Source organism: Galleria mellonella, unplaced genomic scaffold, assembly GCF_026898425.1.
Source record: "Galleria mellonella isolate WM207_F2 unplaced genomic scaffold, CSIRO_AGI_GalMel_v1 utg21, whole genome shotgun sequence".
NCBI lineage: Eukaryota > Metazoa > Arthropoda > Insecta > Lepidoptera > Pyralidae > Galleria > Galleria mellonella.
The window spans coordinates 870,884-887,791 of NW_026442037.1; the positions used below are offsets into that span (position 1 = coordinate 870,884).

The 16,908-nt window shown below is 30.0% G+C and overlaps 1 long non-coding RNA gene across 1 annotated transcript in view; it reads left to right on the forward strand.

Annotated features, from left to right (window-relative positions):
• The first annotated feature begins 10,868 nt into the window (after positions 1-10,868).
• LOC128200563 (uncharacterized) overlaps positions 10,869-16,908 on the forward strand; it is a 99,986-nt gene continuing 93,946 nt past the window's right edge. The window contains exon 1 of the long non-coding RNA XR_008252772.1: positions 10,869-11,061. This is a non-coding gene — a long non-coding RNA (uncharacterized LOC128200563). The remainder of the gene's footprint in view (positions 11,062-16,908) is intronic.

Here is a 16,908-nt window from a genome sequence, read left to right on the forward strand (position 1 = left end):
TAGAGAGGTCAATTCTGTACATGAAATATATTTCAAAAATTACTATCAGGGGGTGATTAGTGATCGATATTGATGCCAAAAATGCAATCAGTAAAATTTTTGTCTGTCTGTATGTTTGTTATAGAAACAAAAACTACTCGATGGATTTTAACGAAACTTGGTACAATTAGTCTTCATACTCATGGGCAGGTCATAGTATACTTTTCATCACGCTACGATCAATAGGAGCAGAGCAGTGAAGGGAAATGTCGGGAAACGGGAGAAGTTACTCCATTTTTAAGCGGCCTTAATGGCCACTTTTTAAAATGTAAAAATGTCCACCCGTGAGAAGCCGGGATGGGCCGCTAGTTCATAATAAATTTGAAGTTGGTTAATAAATTTTCTATTCTTTTAATGAGCTATTAATGAGAATAAGATCTGCTATATTAAACTAAGCCATTGTTGTTTATTTTTTATTGTTTTTCTTCTCTTATATTGGTTTATTATTGGTTCTTTTTTTATAATAGAAGTAGATTAAGGGTTGATATTATATTAATTAAGTCAAGATATAAAATGATTTTTATCATCATATTAGCCGTTAACTATCCACTGCAGCATAGACCTCCCCCATAAGGAAGGTTTTGCCAGTAGTTGCTACGCTTGGCGGGAGAATTGACAACCGCAATATAATATTAATTAATAATATAATATGCAAATTCTATGCCGGGCCAACACGGCAATAAAGAATGCTTTTATTGTGGAATAAACAAAAAAAAAAAACAAAAAAAATTATAAATATTTTTATTTAACAGTTGAACTTTTTAATTGCCGTAAAGAAAACAAAATTAAATAAAAATATATAATTTCATATTTATTTCATGTTTTACTCAAAAAATAAAGTTAATAAATTAAAAACTTTCTATTAAACGCCATTGTATGGTAAAAGTGACTACGTACACCGTGAGAATATAGAAAAAAACTCAAAACCCTAAATCAGAACAAATATCGATCTCCACAAACGTCATTGTTGCCACAACAAAGTGTCTAAATCCCTTTAAATCCGAGAAATAGGATTCTGTAAAAAAAAAAACCTAAAAAAAAAGAATGTATTGCTCGTTGACTCTTGCAAAAAGATACAATAGCTGTTACGGGTTTAGTAAAAAAAAAAAATCATTCCAATGGTAGCGATGTAAGCTACCAAACTACTAAATGCAACTGATTGTGTTTGTTTTGCTAGGGTTTTTTTCTAATAAAAAATTTCGAGAGTGTATTAGAGATCACCGATTTCATATTTTTGTAACTGTGTATTGTTAATGTAAAATATTTAAAATAAATGTTAATATTATATAAATATTTATTTAACTAAGTATATATATATATATATATATATATATATATATATATATATATATATATATATATATATATATATATATATATATATATATATATATATATCTACCTATTATGTAAGTATATATTTATAAAATCATTGTACATTAGCATAATGATAAGTGTTCTTATTCTAATACTTGATTTCACCTGAAGTTTATCTTTTATATATCTCAGGTCAGTTTGTATAAATTTCCAAAGATTTTTGTCCTAAGTTATTCTAGATTTCAAAACTGATTGCGTAGATAAAAATAATAATATGCCTTTAGTTTGAATTGCAGTCCGATATACTTAAACAATAGGAATGCACAAAAACATTTAAAAATTAATAAAAAAAAAAACTACATTACATACAAATGATTATATACGTATTCATTATATTCATTAAAATAATTATTAAGAAAAAAAAAATATTTCCAAATTTCCCATCGACAATGACAAGTTAATAAATTAAACGTTATCTATTAATTACCGTCAAATGAAATAAAGTGCACAAAATACCAAAACAGATTCCCTGCAAAACACCATAAAAAGTACAACAAATGACCCTTCAAATCTAAAAAGCTATACAAATATAATTAGTTTTGTTGCGTACAATATATCAAACAAACTGTTTTTACCCCAAAACATTCCTTTTTAACCCCAAAAATGCAACGACCCGATCTTTTTTTTTGTGGCAATTCGTGAATCAGTATTTTATAGTGTCAAGAGGTGATCGCTGTGAAATCGTCGAGTTCTCATGACCCTTGTGATATATTTTTTATTGGTCATTAACTTATTAATGATAATAGGTTTTTAGTTTTAGTTTTGTTGAAATTAAACCTCAACAAAATAATACTATAAAAATTAACAATACTCAATTAGAACAAGTAAATACATTTGAATGTTTAGGCAGTTTAATCACAAGTGATTTCAGCTGTACTTCGGATGTAGTCACGAGAATAGCCGTGGTCAAACAAGCCTTCAATAACAAAAAAAAAAACACCTTTTACAGGCTAAGATAACAAAATATATTAAAAAGCGGCTTATCAAAACCTATATCTGGAATATAGCTTTGTATGGATGTGAAACGTGGACATTAACTCAGAAGGAAAATGATAAACTTAGAACCTTTGAAATGTGGTGCTGGAGAAGGATGGATAAAATTAGCTGGAGGGATCGAATTAGCAATGAGGAGGTCCTGCTTAGGGTTAAGGAAAAAAGACAAACTATTAGAACTATTGAGGACAGAAGGGGAAAAATGTTGGGACACTTGATACGACACGACGAACTTCTAAACATTATAATAAAAGGTAAGATAGAAGGAAGGAGGAAAGAGGGAGACCGAGACATAGTTACATTAGGCAGATCAAGGAAGGAGTTGGTGTCGTGTCGGATCAAGAGGTAGAGACTCGCTAAAAATCGTAGTGAGTGGCAAGAGATCTACCGACAAGAGCGCAGCTCTTAAATAGGAGAGTTAGATGTATAGGTATATATGTTCTGGCATTGAATGGGCTTTTTCTTTACCGTGAGTGTCGTCAGCGATTACGGAAACTTAATGGTCGAGGGATGGGAAGCAGCGTTCCTCTTAAAGCAGTATCAAAGTCTAACTGCGGTTGTCAACCTGCCTGACAAGCGTTGCAACTACTAGCAAACTCACTCTTACTCATTCTCTTTCTATCTCTTACTCGCTCACTTCCCTTACGGGGAAGTTCAGCAGCGAACAGTTAATGGCTGATATAATAATAATAATAATAAATTTAGTTATATTTTATGAATAACAATATTGTATAAAGACATTTTATCTGACTATACAGACGACACATACATATCTACCTATAATATGACAATTAAGTAATTATTATAAAAGAAATGATTAATTAGACACTTAATTTGATTATTAAACTGCTTGATAAACCCAGATTTACATCGTATCTTATTGTAAAGGATGTTTTTTCAATTGCAAAAACATAAAAAAGTTTAAAGTTTATAGTCGCTAATTGGGAATCTATTTTATTGATTATTTTTGAGATACTATATATACTATTTAATGAATATTGATGTTTTCTTAATATGGGATTTACTTTATATTATACTAGTTCATATTGTCTTGAATTAATATAACAATAAACTGGCCTATTTAAAATTAGATATATCTCGTTAACAAGTAACATAAAGAAAACCGTTATAAAAAATACCTGGCCATAGATAATCCCCCTCTATATCTCCAACAATAGAGACTTAACCCTTGCATAGATCACGAACTAGTTTTATTATTTTATTAATTTGAATGTTGCGATTTTTGCGTATACCTGATCTATGACAATGGGCTTTCGAACCTTCGCCAAATCCGCTATTCAGTTTTTGCATAGGGGCATATTCAAATATAGAATTATTTAAAAGAGCATATCCTATGAGGCAGATGTGTTGGTAAATTGTGTTTGGAAAGCTCTAGTGTGGTTTTGATATTGATTCTATTTAAACATGTATAATAATAATATAATAATAATAATAATAATAATAATAATTTATTTCAAAAATAAATGTTACATTTTAAATATAGGTAAAACTCTGCTCCCTAAATAGGTAAATCCTGTACTTTAGGATAAGCAGTGCTCTTCCCTATATGGCACAATGACACAAAATTATACAAATAAAGAAACAATACAAGTTAAGGTACTAATACGGTAATAATTTAATTTGCCCAAAATAATATTTTGTAAATGAAATCTTGACTGTGTAATTTGTGAATGTATGGAATGGATGAGTTATTTTAAAATGGCAGTCATAACCTAACATACTACTAATAACAAATCCTCAGTTTCATCATATGTCTTACTTAATAGCCAATTACTAACAATTCTTTTGCATATATGTTTAGTTTTTGAATATATAGATAATTCCTTATTTGCCTTTTTATATAAATATGGTCCCAAAAATAATAAAAACTTCCGAATAAATGATGTGTGAAATTTATTATAACTTTTTAAAGCTTGAACATCATTAACTCTTCTTTTATGCTCAGAAATATTTGCATCAAACTGATATATAGAATGTTGTTTACTTATAGTATTAAGAATATATAATTTACGGACAGAAAGAACATTACATTTTTGGTATAGCAAGTTTGTGGGATATTGAAAATCATAGAAATTAATAACCTTTAAAACAGCTCTCTGTGCAATCTCAAGATTTATTAGAACTGTCTTAGGAGCACCACCCCAAGCAACTATACAGTAGGTCAAAAGGGACTGACACAATGTAGTATAAGTTAGTTTTAGAATTTTCATATCTGCAACTTGCCTCAGACGTTTGAAAATGTAAATAAGTTTCCTAATTCTACAAGTTAATTTATTTATATGCTGTTTAAATGTTAAATTATTATCAATAAATACACCTAAATATTTTATTAGCTGTGTTCTTTCCAAAGATTTACATGAGCATGTTCTATTGTTTTTTAGATGTAATGGTAAACAAGTATGGGCAGTAATACATAAATTAACAGACGGTTGAGTAGACTCCCGGATGGAAAATGCAAGATATTTAGTTTTTTCTGTATTTAGAGATAGAGTATTATTAGTAAGCCATTGTGTGACTTCATTAATTCCCTCATTTGCAGCACGAAATACCTCCTCCCAAGTATCTGCAGTGAAAAGGAGAGCCGTATCATCGGCATAACATATGATATTACCATGGAGGGGTTTCAGTTTACATAGATTATTTATATAAATTAAAAATAAAGTAGGGCCAAGAATACTGCCCTGAGGGACACCATAGGTTATGGGAAGAGGTTTACTCCTATAATTGCCTATTGCAACCATTTGTGTTCTATTTGAAAGATAACTCTCAAATAGTGCAAGCTGAGTACCCCTTATTCCACTTTTCTCCAGTTTATGTAAAAGTGTAGTAACAGAGACCGTGTCAAAAGCCTTAGCAATGTCCAAGAAGATCCCCAGGCATTTTTTACCCTGATCTAGGCTACTAGATATAAAATTTAACATCTCTTCCACTGCATCATCAGTGGACCTTCCTGAACGAAATCCAAATTGATTATCTGACAAAATTTTATTTTTCTCAAGAAATTTTATTAGTCTAATATTAATAATACGTTCTAATATTTTAGATAGAGACGGAAGAATTGAAATTGGTCTATAATTTATTACACGGTCTCTATCACCACTCTTGTGAATTGGATAAAGTAGGGAAATTTTTAGTGCATCCGGAAAAACACCCTGGCCAAGACATAAATTAAATATGTAAGTTAAATATGGAATTAATTTATTTTTAAATTTTTTAAGAATTACATTAGATATGTTATCCCATCCAACTGAACAATCATTTTTTAGGTTCATTATTAATTGTGAGATTTCATTTTCGTCAGTACTGAGCATAACAAAAGAATTAAAATAATTATTACCGGAAGAAACATAAGGAATATTAAGATAATTTTGTCTAGTCTGGGGTATCTTTCCTGCAAGATTTTGGCCTACATTTGCATAATAGTCATTAATTTCATCAACTGATAGCTGGGGATCATTTAAATTTATAAGCTCATGAGGTGGTTGTTTATTTTTAGCACTATGAGTTATATTTTTTAAAGTTTTCCATAATTTTTTACTATCATTACCAGCTTTACTTAATTCTTGTCTTTCATATTCAGTTTTAACCTTCTTTATAATATCATTACAGAAATTACGATATCGATGGTAAGTTAAACGGATAGTTTCATTATCTGGAAACTTTTTATGTTTTCTATGTAGTTGATCTTTATTCTTTATACATTTTAGTAAACCAGGAGTAATCCAAGGTTTTAAGATTCGTTTAGACCTAGGAACTTTATACGTAGTCGTGTGTTTATTAATCAATGACTGTAGATTAGAAATTAAAAAATTAATGGCATCATTTGGATCGGTAATTTGAAAAATAGACTCCAAGTCAAGATTTTCTATATTTTTGCTAAAACTTATCATATTTAATTTTGAACGAATTGGATCGGAGACATTTACAATCTGATTAAATGATAAGCATAGTAACACTGCTTTATGGTCCGTTAATGTTGATTGAAGTACAATAGTTAAGGCTCGACTCTTAGATTTTAGCATCACATGATCTAAACATGAATTACTTTTATCACGTGTTACGAAAAGGTGTGCTGGAAATAAACCATGTGTTGCCAAAAGAGTCAAATACTGAACTGATCTATGATCCTCACAATCATTTGTTATATTTATATTAACATCTCCCATTACCGCAATGTTATTGAATGTTTTTAGTTTCGACAAAATTAAATTAAGTGATTCAAGGAATTGTTCAATATTGCAGTAAGAAGGCGATCGATAAATAGCTATTATGGCATACTCAGATCCAAACTCCATTACAAGAGCATTACCGTGTTTAAAAGTCGGTTCTTCTATATTAATATTGAGAGTATTTTTCCAATAGATGATGACACCCTCATTCTGATTGTGATAGATTTTGTTTGCACAGTGATTATATCCTTTAAGAGTTGGAATTACAGGGGAGAATGATAACCAACATTCAGTTAAAATCAAAATGTCAACATCTACGTTAATTTGCGCCAATAGCACCACAAGGCCATCAAAGTTCTTACCGATACTGCGAACATTTTGAGTTAAAATTTTTAAACATTTTTCTTTAGGAACAAAGTCAATACACTTTTCCGTGTCACATACCATAGATTTAGATACCTCAATCTGATCCAAATCATCAGCAATATTATTTAATATATTGAATTTTAAAAATAAAAATAAATGAACCATTTTTTTTCTTAATGATAAGTAATGATATCACCGACTTCAAAATCTGAGCCATTTTTAAGTTTTTAGACAAAAAGGCAAACAAATATAAGACCATTTTAAAACAGACAGATGTAATATGATGAGATATATGTGATGTAAGTTGTTGTGTAAATGCATGTACTTTTCTAGAAGTAAATGTGGATAATTTAACAGCAGATTTGCTTAATATGTTAATACTATAATAATTACTACATATAATAAAATAAGTAAGATCAAAGTAAACCAGAATAAAATTAAATGCGACAAACAACAAGAAATCTAGTCAAATTATCTGTTTCGGCTTAGGAAGATCACTCTCGTCGTTAATTCTGTATAGAGGCATATTTTCAGCTTTACGAAGATATATAACTCCTCTGGAGGTCCAGCAAAAAGCATAGCCATTATTTCGAGCATATTCTCGAGAGAGATAAAAAAGTCTTCGAGTTTTTTGGGTCAGAGTTTCAGATACAAATATTTTTTTTTAGGTACTTTCAAATTTAAATGAGATGTATTTAACTTATCATTAGGAGCTTTATTCTTATTGAACTTTTTAATCGCTTCTAATATTTTGTCTCTTTTAATCACTGACGAGAATTCAGTAATGATTGTTTTGTTGAATTCTTTATTTGTATTAATTCTGTATACATCTTTTATTTCAGCATCATGAACTTCAATATTTAGAGACTTCCCCATACATTTAACTATGTTACTCAAGTCTTCCTTCGACTCTGATTTTCCGGTTTCAGAACCACTCAAAGGTACATTTCTAATTTCAAGTCCTGAGACTAGATTTTTACGTTCCATTTGCTCTATTTTGTCCTCTAGAGAGTGAATACGTTTCTTATCCTCCGCTCTCTCCTCTTTAAGAGTTTGTATTTTGGTCAGTGTCTCCTCATATTTTGCGGATAAGAATTCTAAGCACTTTGAAATATCAGTGTTCTGCCTTTCAATATTAGCAACCGTCTGCTGTAGTTCATTGAAACGAGTAGTCTGTTCAAGCGAGAATTTATTAAACATGCTCTTCAATTCTTCCACATAAGGGTTCATGTCACCAGAATCATTTCGTCGTCTTTTACTACGCAGTATTTTAGTACTTTTATCTATTTGTTCTTGTGGAATATTCAAGTCTGGCGCTGAATCATAATGCTGCAGTAGTGATTCCCTAGATGACAGGGAAGCAGTCGACGCCGTTACTACTGATTGGGATGTTGATATTTTGGGTGGAGTTCGTTTCAGGGGCATTATCAGTCAATACAATTAAAATCAGAAGAAATAATAGATACAAAAAATTTTGTTATTTTGTATATAAATATCAATTGCCCACCGACGAAATCAAAGATCAGACTACAATGGTCAGTGCTCAGTTGAATGTACAGATATCCACTTTAATGAGAACTTTAAGTGACACACAAAAAATATCTAGTGATGCACAGGTGTCTTGATAAATGGACATCGATCGCCAAAATAGAACAATATCGCTTTCCGTCCAGTTACGGCTGACCCCCGATAATACAGAACGCACTATCTCCTTCTACCCTATATAATTACATCAATTTGTCGTTTCTTCTAGCTCTAGCTGACAAAATTGCGTGGATTATCGTAATAAAAATTATAAAAGGGTTCAATATCAAACTCACGCAGCAAGTTGTGCTTAATTTCGATGCTCGTGATATACTTGCGCTGTCTTCATACACTCCTAGTATTACTAGAATTATTATAGTGTATTTCTATTTGTTTAGAGTACTATTAAAATAAACTATTGAAACAGAATTTGTACACACGTCCATACACTACGGAGATCCGAGGGGAAGCCTGTTTTCCGTGTTTGAAGATGGTTTGAAAAAGTTTTTATTTCATCTTATATGATTTACTTCATTGTGCATTCAAAACATTATGCTATATACTATATCACTAAAAATTTTTGACAATATATAATTATTCATTATTATGTATATATTTTTTATTTACACTATTTATGTATTTTGAAAATACCGAAAGTTGTGAAATATGTATTCTGAAAGCGATAAGACGAATTTTTTAAATATTAAATCATTAAGATATTAATTTTACATGTATTTGTGTAATATTACGCAGTTATTAAAAATTATTTAACCTTTTTTATTAAATTATAATTAAAAATACAAACAACTCCATATATTAATATATATAGTACATAAGTTATTTACATTGTTTAACAATTCGACACTTTTTTTATATATAAAAAATATAATAAAACATACTAAATCACTAAATCATTTGAAGTGCCTCTTCATATAATATCTGATAATCAAATTTAGAATACAAAGAAATTAAATTAGGCGTATAATTTGAGTGCACTACTCCGCGGCATACGTCAAGTACTCGATGATTATTTCTGAATCTTATCTAAGATCTCTGTACTATAAGTGCGACTGCTTTATAAATGTATTGCCGACCCTTTTATTTTTGAAATAGTTTTTTAAATATTTTTGAATTTTTGCTTGTAAATTTATTATAGATACAATTACTAAAGATGGCGCTGTTTTTAGTATATAATATTACACAATTTAGACTATTATAATATTTTAATTAAATATATTTTAGGTTTTTATTACACTAATAAAGAAACGGAAGAATTTTTATTTGCATACTTACCGTAAAAATTACGGGACTTATTTATCTTGAACTATTTCTCTGTCAGTGGATGTAATTAATTAACTGTATTCTTGTTTGTTTGGTTATTAACACTTCCTTTTTTGTTTTCTTAAAATTAAAGTATATACAAATAGATAAAGTTACACTAATAATAATTAATAATGTAGTTGTTATAAATTAAAAACTTTCACTTGAAATACGTTTGTCACAAAATTTAAAAAAATCGAACTGTTTGAGATCAAAGTGTCAATCGATTACGCTTCAATTCGAATGTCGAACATTAAATGCAACGGTTGGTTATTTCCAAACTGATTTATGGCCAGAGACAAAGTTAAAAAGCGAACGCGTTTTTTTTTTCTTAAATATTTGTATTCGGAACGGGTGTTTTATTTGTGTCAAAAATTTCGCAAGGGTCGATCAGACAACGGTGCCGCGTTAAAGGGTTATTACTATTACTAAAAGAAGTAAGTTTTGTTCGTTAATGAATTATTGGGTTGGGACGTTTCAGGTACATTAGGTAACATGCGAAGGGTTTAGTTCGGTGATAGTGTAACAATATGACAGTTTGCAAGTTTCACACGCGAAAGTATAATCAAGCAGTATGGGGATTTTGCATATTCTTAACGTAAAAGTGTCGTAGAAACTAAATAATTACAAAATTTAATAATTCATTAAATTAGAATGTACATAAAATTTTAATGGAGTACAATTTAAAATAAAATTTTAATAATTAAGAAGTTGTATATTTTAATTAATTATTAAAATATTTAGTATATATAATATAAATAATTTTTACTTTAAGTATTTACAAGCACTTTAAAATAGTCATATAAAATCATAAATATTGACTTATTAGCAAATTAGCAAACAAAAATTAGATGTAGTATATGAAAAAATACACATAATCTGCACCTATTCATATAAAGTCTACATAAGTGTTATAATGTATAATATTAGGTTTACCTAATATTACAATCCGTACAAATTTCAACGTACTTACCCAACACACTAGAATCTCTTTAAAAAACGTCTTTTGTGTAATCCCTAACCTTATAATAATAATTATACCTTTGTATATTAACCCTTTAACACGCCGGTAATTCTTAAACCCCGCTACCTGACCCCCGGGTCTACCTTACTTCCTGAACCATTCTTTATTAGAGCTGTCTCGAGAGTGCGTGTGCGCAATTTGATCGATCTGTGTTCGATTTTTAAAATCAGATGTGTTATAAAGTGATGTGCAAGTGAAAATTATATTTAGTGCTTTAATTTCAATATGGTAAGTGAAGTGTGTGCAGTAAACATAAAAATAAATATATAGATTTAGATATTTAGAGTTTTTATATGTTTTAATTTAAAATTTGGGACTGCAATGCAATTTTATATAAATAGTACATACAAACCTACGTTTCCAACTAGATTACTAAAGTTTAGTCTTGTGAACACATAAGCATGGATTTTAAATTTATAATTACTCCTCTCCATCCAAAGGTTGCCTGGAAGAGATCGCTCTTAGCGATAAGGTCGCCCATTGTTTTCTCATTGTGATTATTTCTTGTATATATTTATAATAAGTTTACTATTGTAATCTTTTGGAGGAAACAATAAAGAGTATCTATCTATCTATCTATTGAGTCATCTATTTTTTAGTATAATTAGATATATGAGGTATACTTACAAATATAAAAATACGTCTGTTCCATTGGATATTTCTGCTAAATATTATATTTTAGATACAAATATGACTGACTGAATATATATTTTTATTATTAATTAAAAAAATAATAATAACTCTGTACAAAATAATATATTATATTATAAAATAGCAAGACATTGCTTTTAGTGTTACTAATGTTATAAATGAATTTTTAATTAATTATTCTGATTTCATATTTATACCAATTACAGAAACATAAGTTTTATAACATTTTATCCTATCATATCTTATAAATTGACAAACAGTCCGGTTAGAAGACACACGTTTCAACCTAATTAAAGAAGTAACCATTTTTCCCTACAACTCCCTGGATTCCAATAGAGACTGTCATAATTTTATTCATACTGCACGATATAAGAAATACGAAGCCGTTACATTACGTCAGCAGTTTTGCCGAGACAATAAAAAGACCGGACTCGTCAGGGCTCGAACGTCCTCGAAGGAGCTCGGTATCCAAGCAGTGGATGATACTATGTTATTTCCAACATATTCCAATATATTATTTTTTATTGCCCTCCCTGCACGGGTGGGGGTGGGAGCGAGGGCGGGGGCGAGGGGCGAGTCGCGTCATGCGTGATATTTGATATAAAGTCGGAACTCAACTTCGTTATGTGATATTCTTTTTTCAAAGGACAATGGATCTGAGACGTAACATATTTTTGAAGAGATAGTGGATATTTTTCTCGTGACGCTCCGATGGCACCAATTATTCTTGACATGAAAATGTTCGCAATAAGAGTTTGTTAGCGATGTTATTTGTGGGTAATTCGTATGTTACTGGAAAATATGATGTCAGTAATATTCTTGGATATGAGCAGACGATAGGTACGGTAACTGTAATATTTGAGATATTTACATTGTTAAATAGAATTCTTTATATAATGATTGAAGTTTTTGAACCATTGTTAGTGGATATATATTTTGAATAACGATATTATATTTAATGATATTAAGTAATAGCTATTTATTATATATATATTTTCAAAAATAATTTGAAACTGTGTTTTTATAATATTTAGATAATAAAATAAAATTCCAGATGCCTTTTTATGAAACATGTCCTTAGTTTTTGTTGTATCAAAAAAAGACCGACTTAATTTTTAATAAATTTAGCATTGGGATTAAGACGAGACTATAGGAGTAGATACTTTGCATAAAAAGTAGTCGTCATTAATAAATAAAGATTGACAAACAAATTAAGGACTCCTTTTTATAATTACTTGAAAAATTAAATAAAAATAAAAAATAATTTAAAATAATTTTAGTATGATAATATTATTTACTTACTAACTTTACTATGTAACAATTTATTTTCATATTTATAAAAATTATAAAATGATAATTAAATAATAATTTGTGTAATATTTAATGAAATGAGAAAGAAAAATCTACTGACACAATTCATTTTCGGTCGAAGAATAATGTCCACAATGCAAAATGTCCGCGCTAAAGGAACGGTGGCCATGGCATGTGCAAATAAAATCCGCAGTAAATAAGCAGGGGCGAGGGTGGCGGTCAGTTCCCCTGGACCCGCCCCTGTGGGGTGGTGTGCCGACTCGGCCAAATGTACCCCACTGTCGTTTGGAGGGTTGGGTCACAATAGTTATTAGTAAAATTGATCAGAATTGTGATTTTATATCAAATTTGCTTATCATAATGTATTTCATATACCCAATAATATATTATACATATATGCAATATTATGTTTTTGTAAATATTATAATTATATATAGAATTAATTGAATATAATTTAGTTATAAATTTAATATTATAATGTTCTCGTAATCGTAAAATATTATAATAAATCGTACTCGAGACTTTGTTTATACGAAGCAACATAATTTTGTGTTAGGCAAATCGTTTATGGATATTATAATACTAAGTATATGAATGTGACGCTCTCTAGTGGCAAAAGTTTCAGGTCATTGACATCTATTAAGGTGAATATTATATCAATTTTAATCAATTTATCCACATGTTTTTTTGTAATCATTTTATTTATTTGATGGTCCTATATTAATTTTGTGATAATCCTTACTAATGGAGAATAATATGAGCTACTAATATGGGTTTTTAACCCGGTCAGTAAACATACATATCCTGGTTACGTAAACGAGGTTGCAGGTAAAAACTAGTATAAGGTAATAGAAAGAAAAAGAAAGAAATATTTTTATTTAATTTAAATTTAGGTGTTCTTAAATAGACATTTTTTTATTATTTTATCTTAGCGCTTATTCGCACATAGAGCAATAGAAGCTGCCGTTTTAAAAATTCATTTGTAGACACACAATTCAGCATTAAATAATTAAATATTTACAATCTTCTATTAAATTGAAAAGATTTAAATTTAGAACACATATTTAAAAAAAAAAAAACTTGATTATCGGCGTATGTTCACTGTCTGTTGTTTTTTTTTTCCGGAGCATAAATACTTATTTAACATTAACTTTTTGCTGATTACGTTCTAAATCTAGGGATGGGACGGTGGTTACCACAAAGCCCCCGACTTTGAATTAAGGGCACACTGAGAGCACGGACAGCGACTAATGTGGCGGTCAGTACCCGTTCTATCCCCTATCATCTCCCCCACCATCCTTGCACCCCTCCACCCACTTTACGTGAATCGTAGCCATTTGCAACACCCATTGTGCTACGATATTAAGAAACACAAAGGTGTTGCTAATTTTTTTATACAGATTTGCGTATTAACCTGTAAACTCAATCTGATAAAAAGTGATATTCATCAATTACAGTCATGAAACTATGTAAGAACATATAGTGACATCTATTGTACGTTTTATACATTACTATCCAAAATTTATAATTATATACCATTCTTCAAATTATAACACAACCTTACAAGTACAGTTTTCTGTGGTAAAAACATAACATAAGCTCCCCCCTTCCCTCATTCTGCTTATCTATTTATTTAAATGTTGTTTAATTAACCTGAATAAAAATAGTATGAATTTTTCACAAAAAAATAATGGAAATATGATAATTTGTATTAGGTTTTCAAAGAATTTTATTAAAATGAACGTTTCCAATATATTGTTTTGAGACGAGTTTTAGCTTGCATGAACTACATACTTTATACATAATACGTTATACATAATTAAAATTTTAATATTCACACACCTATTCTAAGACTTATCCTTATATTTTATGATCATATTTGGTAATTTTTTAAGAGTGATTTTATTCAATTTGTTTAAAACGTACAGAGATAAGCTTCAGCCAATTACTTCTTAATATGAATAAAGATATTAAATCAAAGGTCGTGACATTCCCAATATAACTCACCCTTAAACCCGATAAATCTTCCGGAATTTATTTGAATATGGAACGGGGGGAATCAATTAGACTGGATTCAGATTTCAAATTCCGAACTGGCCAAATAGCCAATAAAGGCAAATGGCGCGAGTCTACATTTGTATGTACGCATTTTACACACATTGACCCCTGGACAGTCCCGAGTTTTCCCCTTTATTATGGGAGGGATCTTAGAAATTAAGAGGACAGGGAGGTCTAGTTAATTTGGCCGACTATATCTAACTTTACGATGCCATTAGCGTGTTTTCTGTTTGGCCAGTATTTTTGCTAACACTGCTTTTGGCCGCTTCCCTTATTGACTTTGTTATGTTATTATGTAAGAGGAGGGTTGAATTGTCTTGACAATAAATCAAATAGATGCCAATGGCAGTTAGGATAAAATGTTATTAAGTACAATTTATTAAGTAATTCGTAATGTAGTAGTTCGGATTCGATTCCTTTTTCGTCAATCTTTCATAAATAGTTTCATATAAAACGACATTAAAAAGGAGATTTTTAGATCATCACTAATTTTGAACTAATGATTCTTTTTTAAAATCGATATTGTCAACTTCAACATTGACATCAAATTCTTTTTTTTAAATTCGAAGCTGTCTTTATATGGAGAAAAAAATCTGATTCATAAATCTACTACCTATATGTATGGTTATGTCGCGTAGTCCCCGCACAGAATGGGCCACCCCTTTCTTTCCCGTGGGCGTCATAAAAGGTGACTAAGGGAACTTAATGATCGAGGGATGGACAGCAGCGTTCCTCTTTAAATATCACCAAAAGCTAACTCCGGTTACCAACTTGCCTGTCAAGTATGGCAACTACTGGGCAAAACTATGCCGATAGGTGGAATCCTATGTCCAGCAGTGGACAGTTAACGGCTGATATGATATTAATGTATCATTCGAATCTCAACATTCGACCTTCAGCAGTAACATCCCATAGGATAACTAAAATAATCCTCTAAACCTTACAATGTAGGTGATTATTAAGAAGAACAACATAGAAAGGATAAATTATTTATTTTATATAAAATCATGTTATAATATTATATTATAACAAATACTTCAGCTAATATGGAATTTTATTAATAATACTTTACATTGTACCAACAAAATCAAATCCAATAACAAACAAAGCTAATCAAAAATCACAATGTCCGTAAACCTTAGAAGGAGTATTACATATAGCTAGCTACCTATCTATGTAAATAATCGGCGGTCACCATCGCAACGTCATAGCAACGCGGTATTAAACTATACTTGTATAAGTATAAGGCATGATTTCCCCTGACAAAAGAACGCGAGATACAAATAGCCCTCCCGCCATAGATACAACGTTACTGGAATGACTCTATTTATATTATTACTAGCTGATCCGGCAAACGTTGTTCTTCCATATAAATACATTTGTCTGGATTTTTTTTAAAGGATGATAATGATATGGTACGCACCTGTGTCAACGGTATACGCTTGCGGGGCACCAGTGAGGGATGATAGGTGAGAATGGCAAGACAGGTCAGTTTGTTCATCATGATGAATACACCAGGAATTCAGCACGATGGTTTTCCAAGGGGAACCACATAGAGGTAGACGTAATAGCGTATACTGCTAATAATGGCACTGGTAGTCCACATTACTAACAATCCCTTCCCCCCCTTTTTTTTGGATTGAGACACTCTAATCATATAGTGATACCTATTATAATATAGACAAATAATTTCATAAAAAAAAAAAAAAAACATTAGAATCGTTTCGGAGGAGTTCAACCACAAACACCGCGACATGAGATTTTTATATATAAAATTAAATTACATATTTCTAGAATTCATATATTTGTAGAAATTAAGTATCTTTTTTTATTAATAAATATTTCAGATTTTGAGTTCTATTATTTTGCTCCGCAAAAGAAATTAAGAGTTTAAATTAGTGACAAAACTAATGAGACCATTACGGGCATAAGCTGTATTAATTAAAAAAAAAATCTAAATCAGTTACCAGTTAAAAAATACAAATTAATTGAGAACCTCCTCTTGCTTTTGGAATCATTTTAAAACCAAATTCTCAATTAGACTTCATTTTATTA